The following is a 16,045-nucleotide window of genomic DNA, read 5'->3' on the forward strand; positions in this document are numbered from 1 at the left end:
CACACACACACAGAGACACACACACCTCAAATTTCAGTAATACTCTTCAGAAATTTTCTTTTTGTACCCAGCAATATGCCAGTGACCACTTTTCCTAGTAATGACATAATGGTACATGGGAAATTAAAAGATAAAAAAGGAACACTCCTGACACGAGAAAGAATAGAACGCTAATTTGATTGGCCAGATTGTATAAGATTAGATATGCATGAGAATGGTTAAAGCCTCCCTTGAATAACTGAAGATATTAGGGCTATTCTTCCTGGAGAACTTTGATGGGACTTATTCATGCCTCAAAATCTGAAGAGATGTAAGAAGATAGAGTGAGAAAGCTTGTTACATGTTTAAAAGTGGACTCCATAAAGGCAAAAAAATTAGGTAATTTTTCATGGAAATGGAATAGGGCACTATTATGAAGCTAGGTCATCCTTATTATTTGAAGTCATATAAAAATGCAGAATTAGTATCAAATTATGATAACAGTCATCACTGCCCCTCTCCCATCTTACTGGCAGTAGATCATCATTGTAGTAGGAGTGGTGATGTAATTATCAGTCATTAAGAATCACTCTATGTTAAGCTTTTCCTCCTACTTCTATCACTAATGATAATAATGACCACTAACATTTGCTCAGCACATGCATAGGATATTCTAGCACTTTCTACCATCTATTAACTTGTGTAATCCTCCCAGTGGTCCTATGAGGCAGAGACTATTATCATACCATTTCTACAGATAAAAAACAGAAATTTAAAGGCACTTTCCAAAGATCCCTTCCTAGTAAGGGAGAGAGCCAACATAATGCCATTTTAGCTACTCTGTTAGATTCTTTTGAGGAAACCAGGGCTTCCACTTCTCAACTAAAAAGTCAGTGCCGTCCAGATTGACTGACACTGCCACCATTCAGGGAGAGGTAGAGTCCAGATTCAGAGGTGAGACTGACGCTGAACTGTTTCTTTTGTCTTTCAACTCCACGTACTCCGTCATTTCTCATTTTAGAGAATCGGAATGAGAATGTGAACTCCTTAAAAGCATTCATTCTTGTGGTCAGCACCTGTTTTGTGAGCACCTCCTATGCCCCAGGTACCATGATGGTTATTGAGGACAGAATAGAAAAATGGGATAAAAATGGCCCCATATCCCATGCCTCTTAGGCACAGATGAAAGGGGGATCTTATAATTTACTGAATAAGATATGAATATACGGTGTCAAGAAAGCAGTTAACAAAGGGATTTGAATTGGTCTGAGCAGAGTTGAGGGTGCTTCTCTTGGGCTAGATGGCAATAGTGTTGCTTTGAAGTCTATCCTTCAGATGAAGCATCGCCTAACTACCACGGGGACAATGAGCATGAAAAAGATTTCAAGCAGAGACAGATATCCAAAGAGGGAAATGAAGTTGGTTGCTTTCAGGAAGTAAGAGTCTACTGTTGTTGAAGCTGAGTAAGCAAGGAGAATGAAGCTGGAGCAGTAAGCAGTGGAAAAGCATGCAGATCTAGTAGGTTAAGTTTGTATTCTAACTCTCATTGAAGAAGGGAAGAGTGGAAGAGGGGAGTATCCAGCGATGACATTACCTTTTTCAACCTCATCGTCGCTCTGCAGGAAGCAGATTATATGGAAGAGAGATCAAACAGGGGTCAATCAGGTATCTGTTGTGAAAGGCCCAGACATCAAATGTTAGCGGGCTCAACTAGGATAATGGGCACAAGATTGGAGAGAAAAGAAATGTAGGAGGACAGTTGTAAGGTTCATTGAACAGTTGTAAGAGGAGGAACAAATGAAAGAAAATTCAAAGATGACAGAATTGACTGGCAGCCACATCATATGTTATTGGCAGAGTCAGATCCACCCACCTCCAAGAAAGAATAGTTTTAACACTCAGATGCTCAAGCTGAGGCTGAATGCAACTTTCCTGAAAAAGCTATGGGAGAAAATAAGGGTGGTCCGGTGAACTATTACTTAACACTGAGATTCTGCAGTGCTACTTTTCTGTAATTTTAATTGTCTATGAGGCTTTGCCTTGAGCAGCATGATGGATAGAATAATGCTGCTTGGAAACCAAAAGGGGAAAAAAATAAATGATCGCATTCCTTTGAGGAAGGAATTTACAAGGATGAAAGATGACATGCACACTTGAAAAATAATGGCAAAATTAAATTTGTAAAGCAGTGTTCTAAGGAATTCCATTGCTTTCCAAAGAGCTATCATGTGAAAGAAATTAGAGGGAAGAATAAAGGGCTTCTCAGAGGACAAGACATGTGAACTGGACTTTGAAGTGATAGCAAAGATCAGTGCCCTTTGGGAAAGTGCTACAAAGCTATTTTCTTGTCCAGGAAGAAAGGGGCCTTCAAAGGCCCAGACATATGGATAAACAGAAAGGGAGTCATGAAAACAGAACTTCAGAGAAATCTGACTTGCAATCTCAGCCCCCCTCGAAAGGAGCACAATTCTACTGCCATATTGTGGGGGGTGTTTTTTCAGACATCAGCTACTCTGATAGGCACATTACATATTTGATGTGGTTTGATTTCTCATGGCAACTATGAGACTGGCCGGCATGTAATCAAGGATCAAATGTCCTAGCTCCACTCTATTGTGTGAAGATTAGCTTGGTTCAGAGGGAGAACTCACATGGGTAGTAAGATGCTAAATTCTGAAAGGACTTCCTGGAATCCTGGGCTCTCCTTTTACCTATGGGGAAGAACAGTGACAAAGCAAGTGATTACAGGGCTGGTCCATGATGTGAGGTCTTCTCATCACCCAACATGCTATCTTCCCACTCACAAAGCTGGTAAGAAGCCGGGCGTGGTGGCACACACCTGTAATCCCAGAACTCAGGTGGCTGAGGCAGGAGGATCGTTGTGAGTTTGAGACCAGCCTGAGCTACAAAGTGAGCTCAAGACCAGCCTGAACTGCATAGCAAGATCCTGTAAAAAAAAAAAAAAAAAAAAAAAAAAACAACCTGGTAAGAAAGACCACGCCACCCAAATGCTCAGAGGTCCAGGCTTAGATGGAATTTTCACCCCATCAGTTCTTCATCTGCCTCTGATACTGCTCATCCTCCCCAACCCCCTAACCTTGGATGGCTTCTCAGTAGGCAGATCCTGTGTCTGCCTTGATCTGTTCATGGAGTGGAAAATAGGTAACATAGCAAGCTCTTCCTTTCTATGACAGCCTCAAGATTTAGGGGACTCTCCCAACTGCTGCTATATTAACAGTAATTCATTCTCCTCAACGTTTTTCATCTTTGGCTTCAGTGAAACTTTCCTTGCAGTTGTTTTCATCCCCAGTCCATGTCAACTTTTGGAGCCTCATGCTAAGTCAGCTTAGCGGGAAGCAAGCTATTCCTAAGGCAATCACATTAATCTTCCTCAAATCTCCCTTTCTGAGTCCCCAACAGGAAGGAGGCTGAAGCTTCTTTGTCCTCCATGTACTGGAAGGCCTTAAAGATTTTCAGCAAGTTTTCTGAGGCTGTTGTTATTTCTCACCTCCTCCTACTACTTTCTTCCCTTCCTCTTCTCAGTAATCTCCGGTCCACCCCTAGAGAGTAGCCAGCAGGCACCGCCACCAGCCATCCTGCCATATGCCTCATTTCCTGACAACTGCCTGGCCTGGGATCTCCAAGTCTCTATCCGCTAGAGCCTTCATGAATCAGCTACAGCTCTGCTTTGTTCTACTCCTTTCCCCTCTCCAGGTGACCACAGCTAGCAGCTGCTGGTGGAAGAGAAGTCTGCACTTTCGTTTCCTCTCTTGATATTCCATGAAAAAGCAACCCAGTTTCTATTTTACAAAAGCTTCAAATTGGAAAATCTCTAAACTAGACAAAGGCTTACAGATGAACAAATTCAGATTTAACCCCTGACACATAGATAGAGAAGCTAAGGCACAGGGAAGGATTTAATTGGCCAAATCCACATACAGATTCGTGCTCTTTTGAGACCAGATGATAGAGATCTTGACTCACCCCAGACAGACTCCACCCGCATCCCAGTTCTCCAGTGAGGGATGGACATATGCAGTTCCTGCATAGTCTATGTTAGCATATGGTGAGGACAGCCATGCGTTCCATCCCTTTCTCAGTACAGATGGAGGGACCCACGTGCCTTAAGAGGATGCCCAGTTCATAACAAAGGAGAGATGCTAACCAAAGCCACCTAAGGGAGGCCACTTCTTCATGTTGTCACACAAAGGCTGCAGCTTATCTCTGGCAGATGCACTTGTGGAGATTTTTAGGACTCCTGACCAGTCCAAGGGTGAAACACAGTGTTAATACTAAACCCAGCGTGCCCTAAAGGACCCATCAAAAGATGGACACAGAGACAGTGTTTGAGAGAACCAGTCAGAATCAAAGATGGGAGACACTACAGAAAAGTCTGAGTGACAGGAGGAAATAGCAAGCATAGAGATAATTAAATAGGGAGAGCTACAAACAGAATTAGAGATAATGAGGTATGTGCTAAAAGGTGAGGGAGTGAGGAAGGTATAAAAGGTAGAGGGGTGAAAAAGAGACCGGAAGTGAAAGAGAAAGAAGAACACGGAGATCACAGTCAGAATATAGTTTGTTCCTGCTGGGGATGAAGATTGTTTTAAGTGACCTGGTGCTGAGAGAGATTAGGAATCAGGTTCAAGTGGAAGTGAGTGGACACAAAAGCCTTGGGTAAAATGTCAAGCTCTGTGGGAGTGTGGATAGCCAATGATCTCATGTCTGAACCTGAGGAGTGATGTCAGGCTGTCTCTTTTTAATCTTTGATGCTCAGGGTTGGTCTTAGTGACCCCTGTGAGGTCCCCATCAGAATCTCCTTCCTTTAGCTCTTGATCAGGGTGGCAATCAGCAGACTGCTGGAGCAAGATAAACTTCTCAAAGCTTGGTGGCATTTGATGTTTATTTATTTGTTTGGTTCCACTCCCTCCCTCTCCTGTCCTCATCCACCCTCCTTCATTCCTATAAGGAGGAAAGGTCAATTTAGCTTATGGATTGCAAGGATTTAGATAAACATCAGTCAAGCACTATTATTGAGTCCAGACTCTCCAGGCAGGCAGGAGAGGCTGCTTAAGAATGGGGACTGAGCAAATTACAATGGGAAGGTTTGCAAAAGCTTCATCATCAGAACCAAGACATACATCCCTGCTGGTGGCAGATATTTGCTCACAGGCATCAGGACTGACCTACAAAGGACACCAGGGGCTTTAGGGATTTACTAGAAAGGCACTTTCCAATCTGGTCTGCTTATCAGATGTGCATACAGTATAGCATAAGAGGACAGTTTTGGGTGAGATGTGGGATTTCAGGATTCTACACCCCCAACCCACTCATGGTGAGACAGAAGGGCTGTCTTTAAGAACTCGATGAAAGCTAGTCTTCATTAGTGGCATCTATTTATTCCCCATCTGAGAAGACTGAGTCAGCACTCATGAAGTGGCCTGCAAAGCTGTTCTGGACTAGGGCTTTTCTGGTTCTTTTCTCAGAGATATTCAGTTGCACATGCTATTCCTGGATCTGCCTTTCTCAGTCTTCGCCTCCTTTCCCCTTTTCCTTCTTTATTCATGTATGTAATTTTATATGTGTTGGCACTGAACATACAGTTTATGTATTTTCTTTATTACTTTAAAGAGAATAAAAAACAATAAAAAATAACAACAGACAAAAACAAGCAAAAATAATAAAAATGATACAGGGTTTCAAATCAAAATGATCAGAATTAACAGCGGTTGCTATATCACATATAATTATCTTCAGTGAAGTTGCTCAGATTACCAGATATAAGAATGCAGGATTGATGAAACAATTGAAAAGAATAAAAAGTAATTAAAAATTATACATGATACAGAGTTTCACTAAACAAGATGGTAGGGATTCACCAATGATTGTTATATTGCATATTGTTGTCTTCAAATTAGTTGTTCAGTTTACCAGGTATAAGCATGCAAAGTTGGTAAAAAAAAAAAAATTAAGCATTAACTGTTCCTTTCAATAAACCATTAGACATCAGCAGTATAGTTATCCCTGCTATCCTTCTATATATATTCCCTTCCTTCTTTCTTTCTTTTTCTCCTTTCCTTCATCCCAGTTGTTTATTCCCTTTGAGCAATTTCTTTTCCTTTACTTGATTTTTCTAATTTCTATTACCAAAGTGGCCACTAACGGCTTGGCTTTGCAAAAAGAAATGAATGTATAGAACGCGTTAGTTTGTGCTTTGGAGACAAACAACTTCAAAGCCTCAATGGCTTGACTTGAAAGTGTTGATGTGTCACTCCTACTCTACAGCTCCTGCAGAATCAGGGCATTGGTCATTCTAGTACTTGGGAATCTGAGATGAAAGAGGAATCATTGTTATGTGCTTCCGTGAATGCTAGCATAGGAAATGGCAGACATGCGATGTCAGTCATGTTTGCTTCTCATGACAACACCTAATGCTTTATGTGGGGTGCCAGCCCGAAATAGGATCTGGTTCCTACAGAATCATGTTTCTGAGGTGATCACTGCCTGAGATTCCTAATTATGGAACTGCATCTCCTTGTGGCTTCTGGGCCTGATGGGTACAAATATGGAATAGGTGCCAATCTCAATTAATTATCACACCAGAAAGCAGGTATTAAGTATTGTTATTATGATTACCTCCAATATGTAGCTGAAGGGACTTGACTCCCATAACTTCTTTTTAGTGAAGTCAAGTCAATATTGGCTTTCACCATAGCTACTGTAATTAGAAAGCTGACTTTCATTTTTTATAAATTATCTAAAACCACTTTATTGAGATAGCATCAGAATGTTAAAAGCTGTACATATTTAATGTATATCATCCATTAGTTTAGGGATAAGTACTACCCCATAAAACCATCACCATTATTAAAAACATAGATATAGCCATCACTTCCCAAAGTATCATTCCACCCCCTTTATTCATTATTCATTTATTTAGATAGCATAATATGTGCCCCCTTAGAAAACTATAAGTATAAACAAGATACTGATGGCTATAGTTCCCATGCTATGTATGTAGCAGGTCTTCAGACCTTCTTTATCTTACATAACAAAACTTTGTACCCTTTATGCATCAATTCACTATTTCCCCCAACACCAAGCTCCTGTTCACTTCTATGAGCTTCGGATGCTCTTCTGTCACTTTCAACTCTTACCACCTTTGATCCTTCTCCCCTCTGGCTTCTATTACTTCTTCTGTAAACAAAGAGGGTTGGTGCGGATCTCAGAAGAAGACCCAGGGCTTCTGACCCAGAGTAGCCTCGTGGCCAGGCTCTTAGTGAAGCCCTCCCTGCTCACCTGATCATAAGAATCACCTGGGGCTCCACAAAGTCTACCATTTTCTCTCAAATAAGGAGCGTAGAAAAGTGAACTCTCATTAATATTTCCAGGTGGTTCACATGATCCAACAGCTTTGGGATATGGTGACCAGTTCTAAGAGGCAATGCTCAGAGGCATGAATTATTTTTCACTTGTTAACACTATGACCATAGGCACATTATTTAAATAAGCCTCAGTTTCTCTCCATTTCTAGGTTAGGAGTATTATAGTAATACCTACTTCCTGGTATTGTGGTAACTGGTATCTATACCTTATTTTTCCTCAACCAACAACAAGGTCCTAGGTATCACTGGGGGCTCACAATTTCATTGTTAAGGAGTCATCTTCAGCCTAAGTCACCTCCAGGTACATGATTCTGCAGGAACTTGATTCTACACCTTACTGGAGTTTTGAGTGCTGCCATGAAAAGCTAATAGGGTCCAAATCTTATGTCTGCTATTTCTTAGCTATGTTGCTTTGGACAAATCTCTTTATTTTTATAAACCCCAAGATCTTCAACTCTTAGTTTTGATTTTTACTTCAAGTATCCTCAGAGGCAGGTGATAAAGATTTCACTGGCTAATAAACAAATTTCCTAGCATATAGTAGGCTGTTAATAAACTTTTTCTCTTTTGCCTTCAACTGCATTCCTTTCTTTCCAGTTCCAGAAGTCATATAGTGAATGATGATGTTTTTACTGTATTTCCACAAAATTCATCTCTGGATTGCAGCCAGGGTGACCACTGTTGGAGCCAGGAAGGCCCCCCCTCAACACATATCTTGATGAACAGTGCTTTGGTGAAATTTTCAGGGTAAGGGCAAAAGCACAAGATTTCATGCTCTGTGTGTTTGAGGCAGGAGACAGGTTAGCTAGTAGTAGGAAATGAGCAGAAGATCGGAGTTTCCTCTCCCCTTGAGTGTTTAGACCATGCTTGGGAAAAACATAATCTCTCTGACCTATTATATCACCTGTTTCTTTGAGTGTCACCTCTCTGTCTTTGGATGGATCATCTGCACTGAAGTATATCTCACTGAAAATGTAAGACTTAGGCTCTCCTACTTCCTGTGTGAAAGGTTATTATCAGCCCATACTGAGATACAAAAGTTCTAGTAATATGTTATTCTGTCACCCCCAGAATGGTATTAAAAATATTTAATGATTAACATAGACCTCTGACCGATAGGAAAGGAGATCTATCCAAGCAGAAAACTGAACCAGGAACCCTTGGTGGGCTGCACCTTAGTCTTGCTCACCTACCTTTCCTCATTTACTGTTCCTTTTATCACCTTATCATATCTTATGGTCCATTTTCTGGTGCTCTTAGGCATAACTGGTATGGTAAAACTGTTCTTTCCAAAGCCTTCTTGGAGGCACAGAGGCAGATGTTTCTCCCATGACACACACATAGAAAGAGCACAATAACTATCAACCTTTTTTTCCTTGATGCTTAGTGTCAAACCCAGTATCTTGCCAATACTAGGTGAGTGCCCTCACCACTGAGCTGCACTCCAAGCTTCTGCCATATTTTTTATATGGAGATACAAGCTCAGAGAGGGGAGCTTCAAAGTCACGTGGCCTGTGAATGATGGGGCCAGGATTCAAGGCTTACCCTCGTAGCCACTCTACTGTGTCTAGATCATGTGCGTGCATATGCACAAGCATGTGCTCTCAAAGCACACGATTCTATTCTCTATGGCCAAGAATGTCAGCTCATCCCAGCTCATCATCTTCACTGCATGTGAAAACCCTGCCTGAGGGTAGGAATTTCCCGTGTGTCTCCTTACAGCCAGAACTCAATATACATGAATTATATCGGAGCATCTCAGACTCTAATGCGCCTACGAGTCATCATGGGCTTATGCTGAAATACAGCTTCTGGTTCTGCAGATCACAGATCGGGCCTGGGCCTCTGCCTTTCAAAGAGTTACTGGGTCTGAGGATCAGCTTTGCAAAGCGAGATATTAAACTAATTTCTATGTTCAGTGAAAATCACAGCTGCCTAGGCTATGCCTGAGAGCTGAGAATTGTTGTTCCTCTATTTGTCTGAAAGCAGGAATCTAGTTCCAAAGCCAGGGACCAAGGAGTCCCGAAGGAGTTTGCTCACTTCATCCTCCCTGCAAGTGACCAAGTGTAAAGAATATGTTTCAGCTGTCAGCCAACAGGATAGACAATCCTTTTCTGCCATCCAGTAGGATCTCAGTGTATAATTGAGGACAAGTTATTTTGGGTCTGTATCTCCAGCTCCCTGACAGGGCTGGGACACTCTGAGATCAGTGCTCATAGGGGAGCATCACTTATATGAGGAAGGATTCTGCTTCCCATGTTCCAAAGCTCTGGTGTGTGCCCAGATCTACATCACCTGCATGTGCCCACACTGTGACTGTATGTAGCAGAAAGCCACTTGCTGGTGCAGAGCTGAGCTTCAGTTTGCTTTAGGTCAAAGGCAGGAGACGAACTCCTGGAAGAGTTGCAAAAAGTTCATGAGGGAGGGGACATAGGCCAAAATAAAACTTTATTTTTCTTAAGCACTAAGACAAAAATCTGATATCATCAACACCTATTAATTTAACTGAGGACAGAAAGAAAGTAGTAAAATTAAAACATAATGAAAGATGCCTCTTACCGGGTGTGTGCAAAGGGGTAGGGAAAAGATTGGAAAATAAAAAAAAAAGGCTCTCTAATCTTTCCACCCCAGTTATAGTGAGAGAAGAAAGAAAAACAGCTAATTTTGATTTTGTTCTTAATGTTTATATACTTAACATTCCATAAAAAATCAAATTATACATAGGAATGCTCTTCAACTGAAATGTGTTTCTGGTCTGTCAAAGCCACAAGGTCCATTTTACAACTCTTCACAATCCCCTCCCCCACCCCACACTCAGTTTTGTTTTAAATTTCCTGGCTTCAAAATCCCTGACTGTGTACTTTCTCTAGGAACGGGGAGCCTATCTGAATCATTGAGACATCTGAAGCAGAGACAATTTTTAAAGAAGAGCAATTTCATTACACTCAGACGCAGGCAGTAACTCAGGCTGGTCTAAGCACTCAGAAGGAAAAGTCCACAGGGAACCTACTGAGCAGATAAGGATAGATTGTAATTAGCACAGTAATTGTAATTAGCAGAGCAATTGTAATTAGCACTGTGATTGTTTGTTCATAATGAGTGCTTCTAACTTGACTCTGGGCACTTTGTTCGCTTAAGTATCTTCTGCCATTTTCCCCACGATATTGTTTACATTGCAAAGGCACTAATGTGCTTAGCAATCTCTTTTAGAAGTAAGCACTCTAAAGGTAGGAGCCAACCCACACCCTGGACAAACATTACGCATCCTTAATTAATGGAGTCCACAGAACTGGTATTTTACTCTACTTGCGTTATGCTAGGGATTGTGGGTACCATACTCTCAGAACAAATCACATCTGAGAAGATATTTGCTATTATTCATGCTTTCTTAATTAGGAGAGGGGATGGGAAGATGTCAAAGGATGCACTGCAGGTCAAAGCTATGGTGTTGCCATGTGCTCCCATTTGTTAGGTATGTTTTTGCTGAATACCTGTTATGGACTGGGCTGTATAAAGCCCTAGGATAAAAAGATGGAGATGGAGTCAAGGGCCCTCCTCCTTAACAGGTATAACATTCACTGAACAAGTTCACTTTGCATTGTTCTATGTATGAGTTATAATGAAAGGAAGTACAGGAGCTGAGAGAATATAATGGAGGCAACCAACCCCATCCTGGTGTGCAGTAGCCTCAGTTAAGACTTCCTAAAAGAGGTGTTGACCGGGAACCTGGAAGATACAGTAACATTTAGCTATGTAGAAGAGTATTTTAAGCAAGTGACAGCACAGAGGATCTGCAGAAAAGAGTATGAGAAGAGGGGGTCAAGCAGGAACTGGGAGCCAGGGATATAGCTGAGTGCTTCAGTGCATGCTTAGCTTGTACAAGACCCTGGGTTCAATCCCTAGCCAAAAAGACGACAGAATGGAATGGGAGGTTGGTGAGAAGGAGAAAGTGGAGAAGGTAAGGGAAAAGGAAAAGGAAGATGGGATTGTGGAGCTAAGTGGATGGAGTGGACGTTCAACCAGGAAAGGCTGTTTAAGTGCCAAAGTAAGAGAAGAATTACTAGCTATAAAACCATGTGTGGTCTAATCTTTTTGATCCTCATTACTAAATCTGGAAAGCTGACAGTACCTACCTTATAGGAGAACTACAGGGAGGAGAGGGTGGTGGTGAGAGAGGTCAAGTGAAGATGTTTTGTAAAGACACGCGCGTGTGCTAGCGACATTTTCCTCTCAAGAATCCAAGCATCTGAGAGGTACAACTTACTCAGAAATGTGGCGTTGTAGTGTGCATTCTGTCACATTTAACATTATGTGAGATGCAATTTCACCAGCATTACTGTCTTTGTATTCCTTCCAGAGAAATGAAAAAATCTATTCTAAGCTCGCATTAATAAGCCTACGCATGTAGATCAAGAAAATTAACTTTTAGGGAAATATTTCCATTTCAGGGAAATACCCTGAATAGAAATGTATTTATTAACAATTCCAATGAAAGATATGATCACGGTCTATTGGATGCAAATTAATATAGAATACTCCAAACACAGCGACTGGGGCTTTATGTAACATCAGCATTGAATAGTTGTCATTAATAATAATCTAGTGGAGCACCTCAAAGGTGGCTTTTAAGAGTCCAGAAGAAGCAGTTATTTTAATGTCATAGAAGACTTTCTGTGGAGCCTAAGTGGGCAGTTAATTAATAGGCACAAGACAGGAGCCAAAGCTGCAGAGTGTAGGGATAGCACAGGGCTGGTTAAATCACTGCTTATAGACCTTGTGAGGGTGCGTCAACCAGCCATCGTTCTGTTCTCCCAGGAGGTCACTGTGGTCTTAAATCTTCTTGAGTCACCCTCCCCGCCCACACATCACAAATTCTAAAGAGGGACAAAGGGAACACAGCAAAGCAATTGGTTTTCCTTGCCATATCATTGTTCAGAGAAATCAAGTTACTCCAGAGCATACCCTTCCAGGTCTCTGTTAATTATCTGATTGACTTAGCATTTCATGGCTCTAGAAGCATATGGTATAAGCCTGGAAACCATTCAGACATTTCACATTTGTGTTTTCACAGGAGGTAGAAATATAGCTTCAAAACTAAATTAAAGTACAATTGCATTTTCCTTCAGCCTTATGATCCAACCAAGAAATATCCGGGCAGTGCTTCTTATGTGCCAGGTTTTGAGGATTTAAGCAGGACAAGACTTGCTTTTCAGTTTTTATTTTTTTATTAACACATGTTTGCCGTACATAATGATGACATTCATTGTGGGGAATCGTTACCCGTACAAAATGCATCATAATTCTTTTTTCATACCTTCTTCTTCCTTCCCTCTCTTCTCCCTCCATCTCTTGGTCCAGTTCCCTACTAAGAAAGATCTATCTCCCTTTTACTCCTATCTGTCTTTTATTTTGCTCTTTGTTTATATTTCGGATTCTTCATTGAAGAGAAACCATGTGATATTTAAGCTTGTGTGTTTGCTTCACTTAACATGATGATCTCAGAGTACATCCATTTTCCTACAAATGACTCAAACTCACCCTTTATGGCAGAGTGGCATTCCGTAGTGTAAAACTACCATATTTTCTTCATCCAGTGACCTGCTGATGAACATACAGGTTGCTTCCAAGCTGGAGTAAAGGGAAAAAAGAATATACTACTTGTTGATATCATATAAGTCTGTGTTTCCTGACTTTTTTTCATTATTACCCAACTCATTGGTGAAAAGCTAAATTAAGGATCGACTTTCCTTAAGGAGAGAAGTTAAATCTAAAGGATACAGTTTTGTTGGGTAGGGTTTTGTTGGGAAAGGACTTAAACCATTGTGATATCTCAGAGTTTTTTTTAAACCAAAGAATCATTGCTACCACCATTGAGAATGCATGATGTAAATGGACTTGCCAGACATTGAACCTATGAAGACACTTTGATGACTTGCCTACAGTTACTGAGCAAGGGTCAGAGCCTTGCCTACCTGGCTCTTTCTGACACCTGGATTACTTCTATGTCAAAATAAATGCTTTTGCCAAATAGTACCCAGGATTATACAGCTACCTCTGTGTGTGGAGGTATGAGTGTGTGCAGATGTGTGATTTTATTTGTGATTCACAAATACTAACTGTGTATTTATGGGTACAGTGTGATGCTTTGAAATATATATTTGATATATATATGGAATGATTTAACTGAGCTAGTTAACATCTACATCACTTCACATCACTTTGTGTTGAGAACATTTAAATGATCCCTTTAAAAGCAATTTTGAGACATGTAGTTTTATAAACAGTGGTCATCATGCCTCAATTCCTCCTGAATAACTGAGTGTTCTTACTCTTTCACTAACATCTCCATTTTTCCCATCGTCTCCTCCCCACTCCAACCCCTGCTCTCCAAGCCCAGTAACCATCACTCTGTTCTCTACTAGGAACCTGATTTCTTACAATCTGCATCACAGACCACCCAGTATGTATCTTTCTGCACCTGACTTCTTCAAGTTTTTTTCTAATATCTTATCCTTGAGGTTCAGATAAGATTATTTTCTAATATTTTAAATTTTTTTTAACTTTTAAAATGTTATTTATTTTAAAGAGTCTTACATTTACAAAAATTCCCAAAGATAATATAGAGAGTTCCCATGCACCCTGTATCCACTTTCCCCTAGTACATTAGGACAGTATCTCTGGTGCCATTAATGGTCTAATATAGGTTCATTGTTGTTAAGGCAAGTCCATACTTTACTCAGATTTTCTTTGTTTTTACCTAAGAACTCTTTTCCTGATCCAACACATACTGGTCCAAGCAATAGTTGTAGTGGGTAGTATTAAACTGAGAAGGAGGACTGTTTAGATCATTGCTATAGGGTAGACAGTTCTGAACTCGATTCTGGTGGAACAAAGAGCAGCAGCGTTTCTGAGCACTGAGGTGAGGAAGTGGAAAAATACTGGAGGACATGAGGGGGAGGCAGAAGCACGGGATGTGTCCAGCACACTGAGTTATTCTTGTCTTTGCAAATGTACTTCTCTGCCATTAGGCCATCTGTGTTTGCTAATTAGCACCCATGCAGGTTAGACCCCCACCCTCCCACAGAGCCTGGGAGATAGGGGTGCTATCTTCGTTGATGAGTATATGGCTCTCATTTCCTTGAAAAAGACAATCTTCTGTTGGAAAACTAGCAAGAAGCTTTTAAAAAGATTTACATCTTAAAGAGAAAGAAAAAGAATTTACAATTACAATTTTTTTTTTAAGTAAATGCACTAAGAAAAGAGGGGTCAGGGACCCGCCATCTATAAGAAGCCTGTCTGGAGTTGAATCGAGCAGAGGGGACTGGTGGGGCCACTTGGTCACCCCCTTAATTTAGCAGTCTGTCTCCACAGGCTCGTCTTGGCTGTGACAGTTTGGTAGGCTTATTTTTAAGTGGCTTTTTATAGGCATTAAATTCACAAGGTTCAAAAATAAAAACAATATAAAAGCCATCCAATGAGGAGTGACACTCTTTCCTCTGCTGCTGTGTATCTGCGTGTGTCTGTGCTTGTCCTTTACTTTCACTGGTTTCTTGGGTATCTTTTCAGCATTTCTGATGTCAATATAAACAAATAAGATTAAATATTTCTCTTCTATTTTCTCAAATGATACATCAAACATATATAAATACTCACTTTCCCGTTTAGTGATACCCCTTAGAGATCTCACAGACAAGGAACTTTTAAATAGCAACACAGACACTATCCAAAACAGTGTGCAAGGTCCTATTGGAGAACACAGTGCCACCCTTGGAAGACTTGGAGCTCAGGGACATCAAAAGGCATGGATTCTGGAGGCAGGAGACGCCATGTCTTGGGCCATTGGGCCTCACAGCGATAAGTTCATCTTTTTCAGCTTCTGTTGCCATGTAGAGAAAATAAGGGTAATTACATATCATTGTGATCCAGCTGAGATAAGAACTGTTAGGATCCCAGGCTTCATAAAAATAAAAGAGTAATAAGCCTAACAATGACACATATTCCTATTTACCTGGCACTAAGCACTAGCGTAACTCAATCAAAAATATTTTCAAGTACCTATTACTATATATACTGCTCATAATTTTAGGAAAGTTGAAACACAGCATTGTTATGGTTTGTGTCTTGATGTTCCCACAAAGCCTCAGGCAGTCATATGAGCTTTTAGAGTTTATGATTGTTCCGTGGTCCAATGCTGGGATTATGGGTATGAGTGCTATACCCGCCCTGGGTTGGGTAGTTTGCATATGTATCGGAGAGAATGAGGCTGCTTGACCCTGCTCCTCTCTTTTGCTCTGGTTGCTTTTGCTACCTTCCACTGCCATGGACTGTTGCCCTCTACCATATTCCATTATGCCTTGGAGCCAGCCAAGTATAGACTGAAACCTCCACAAAGTGTGAGCTAAATAAACCTTTTTATTGGGCGTAGGGTATTTTGTCTCAACAAACAAGAGTAAAGTAACCAAGACAAGCACACAAAAAAAATCTATTTTAAAGAGTTATATTTCAGAGGGAAAACAGCCAACAAATAAACATATACTCAGTCAGGTAGGTAAAACCTGTGGGGGAAAGCGGGTTAAATTTAGGTGACTAAAGTGTGATAGGTAGAGAAGTCTGTTTCATACAAGCTGGATGCGGAAGACTTCTTTGATTCCTTGACATTACTGCAAAGGCCTTCACAAGTG

The 16,045-nt window shown here is 40.8% G+C and overlaps 1 protein-coding gene across 2 annotated transcripts in view; it reads left to right on the forward strand.

The window, feature by feature from the left end:
* Astn2 (astrotactin 2) overlaps positions 1 to 16,045 on the forward strand; it is a 901,354-nt gene that overhangs the window by 570,519 nt on the left and 314,790 nt on the right. The window lies entirely within an intron of this gene.

Source organism: Chinchilla lanigera, unplaced genomic scaffold (assembly GCF_000276665.1).
Source record: "Chinchilla lanigera isolate Chin_1 unplaced genomic scaffold, ChiLan1.0 scaffold00018, whole genome shotgun sequence".
In the NCBI taxonomy this organism is placed as follows: Eukaryota; Metazoa; Chordata; class Mammalia; order Rodentia; family Chinchillidae; genus Chinchilla; species Chinchilla lanigera.